General features: G+C 57.5%; 2 protein-coding genes across 3 annotated transcripts in view; one reads left to right on the top strand and one right to left on the bottom strand.

Moving 5' to 3' along the window:
- The window catches only part of LOC105548968 (chromosome unknown open reading frame, human C3orf18), a 24,419-nt gene that overhangs the window by 20,711 nt on the left and 1,455 nt on the right, over window positions 1-2,253 (bottom strand). The gene's annotated exons all lie outside the window — the stretch shown is intronic.
- Window positions 1,477-2,253, top strand: part of HEMK1 (HemK methyltransferase family member 1) — a 16,160-nt gene continuing 15,383 nt past the window's right edge. The window contains exon 1 of one of the 2 annotated variants that reach the window (XM_011993239.1): window positions 1,477-1,898. The gene's annotated coding sequence lies outside the window, so the exon portion shown is untranslated. The remainder of the gene's footprint in view (window positions 1,899-2,253) is intronic. The other variant, XM_011993240.1, reaches the window with a different exon arrangement.

Genomic DNA, 2,253 nt, shown 5'->3' with positions numbered 1-2,253 from the left:
CGGGGGTGGGGCCGGGCGGAGCAGCCTCGGGGGATCCCCTAAGCTACAGCGCCTTGCCTCCCTGCACGCTCCGCGCCCCCGGTCCCCGATTGGCTGTCGGGCCTAGAGCCCGCCCAGAATTGGACGGTTCGCTTGTCGCTCGGGTCTGGCTCCACCCCTAGAGGGAGCCTGGAGCCTGGAGCCTGGTTGCAGTTTTTAGAGAGTACCCCTGACTGCGTGGCCTGCGCTGAAGTTGGGCGGGGGACCGTACGTGGCTAGGTCCTTCCCAGGCCAGACCTCGGGACCCCTGCCAGCTACCCGTGCCAGGGCAGACTCACGCCCCCAAAACGCGAATGTACAGAGGAGACTTGGGGAGAGCAGTGGACTGGGAGTCCTTGGGCCTGCACTGAACTCTGGCTGACTTTGTGACCTTGAAGAAACTACTTTTCCCTTCGTGAACCTTGGCTTTCTGCTCAGATGGGTCCTCTGGTGTGAGGGTTCTTGGCAAATGACTCCAACTCCGGGCTAGAAATGGGGAATCTTCGTCCAGAGAAGTTGAGAGTGGGGCGGATTTATTATTGGGCACCCCGACTCAGGCAAGTCTACATATACCCTTACAATAGCTTCCATCCACAGCATGATCAGCTCAGGGAAGGAGCCCTCAGATACTCCGGAGCCCTCAGATACTCCTAATCCGCCGGTTTTCAAAGGAGTTTATGGGGGTCACAGGGTAGCCTGGTACAAATGCGAACGCTCCTGTGTCTCCCGGTCTGGGAAGGATCCAGGGAAACAGCATGTTTAATAATTTAAGGCCTGGCGTGGTGGCTCACGCCTGTAATCCCAGCACTTTGAGAGGCCGAGGCAATGGATCACCTAAGGTCAGGAGTTCGAGACCAGCTTGACCAACATGGGGAAACCCCGTCTCTATTAAAAATACAGAATTAGCCGGTCGTGTTGGCTCACGCCTGTAATTCCAGCTAATTGGGAGACTAAGGCTGGAGAATCGCTTGAACCTGGAGTCCGAGGTTGCAGTGAGCAGAGATCGCGCCATTGTACTTCACCCTGGGCAACAAGAGCGAAACTCCGTCTCAAAAAAAAAAAAAAAAAAAAAAAAAGGTAGTTAACAGTACATTCTGGTGGGGGGATATTGACAAGACACACTTTGCGAGACGCTGCCGTGTATTTTATAGAAGGCGCAACTGAGGTCCAGAGGGGTCCCAACACCTGGACAAAGTCTCTTTATGAGTTGCCAAATAGAGTCAGGATTCGCACCAGGAAAAGAGTGGCCCCTGGGGTCTGGCTGCCACTCAGCCGGCCCCCTGGTGGGCTCGGCCACTGACCTAGGTAGGGTCACGACACTGGGACTGGACCCCAAAGTTGGACCTGTCTTCAACACTGGAACCCGCCTTCGCACAGCTCCACCCGGCTAAAATAGACCACGCCCCCGGACATCTGGTCCCCGCCCGAACACACAGGCCCTTTGGTGACACGCCTCCGTTCCGGCAGGCTACTGGGCTCTGCCCACACACCTACCAGGCTCGGTTCCTAAAAGCCAGCTCGGAGCAATCCCCTTGGGCTGGAGCCAAATCCCTGATGTGATTTTAAGGAAGACCAGCAGGTCCGGGTCTCCAGGGGTCAACCCCACACACATCCCCCGCACTTTCCTGCATGCAGGCCTGCGGGCGTAGAGGGCATGGAATTCACAGCCTCCCCACCCATCCGCAGGGGTCTCCTGGGAGGAACCCACAGACGATGGGAACCCTGAAGCTGGGCTACGGCGTCCGCCCGAGCCTTTTCTTAAATGCGCCAACCCCGGAAGCGGGGCATCCAAGGGAGCGAGGGACGGGCCACGCACGTCCTGGCGTTCAGTACGGGGCAGCTTCTCCGGCTGGTGGGAGGGTGGGGAGCCTCTCAGGCAGGTATGCACGGGAGGTGGGGATCGGAAAGGGATGTTTCGACTGCAACCGCCTGGAGACCTGGCCGGTCCCATTCTCCATAGTGCAGATGGGGAAACAGGGTTGGAGGGAGGGGACCCCGTCTGGGTCGTTAACAATGCAGTGCATAGCTGTGAGGGAATTTACACCTCTGACTTCGGGCCTTGGTTCCTGGGACGGCTTACTGGTGCACAGAGCCGCTTCTGGAGTCTGGTGGACTCGGGTTCGTTTCTTGCCTGGGACAGTTTCTTTTTCTCTCTCTCTCTCTTTTTTTTTTTTTTTTTTTTTGGAGACGGAGTCTCTCTCTGGCACCCAGGCTGGAGTGCAGTGGCGTGACCTC

Source organism: Mandrillus leucophaeus, unplaced genomic scaffold, assembly GCF_000951045.1.
Source record: "Mandrillus leucophaeus isolate KB7577 unplaced genomic scaffold, Mleu.le_1.0 Scaffold429, whole genome shotgun sequence".
Classification (NCBI taxonomy): Eukaryota; Metazoa; Chordata; class Mammalia; order Primates; family Cercopithecidae; genus Mandrillus; species Mandrillus leucophaeus.
Note: the sequence above shows the minus strand (reverse complement) of the source record. Positions and strands in the feature narration are given on the sequence as shown.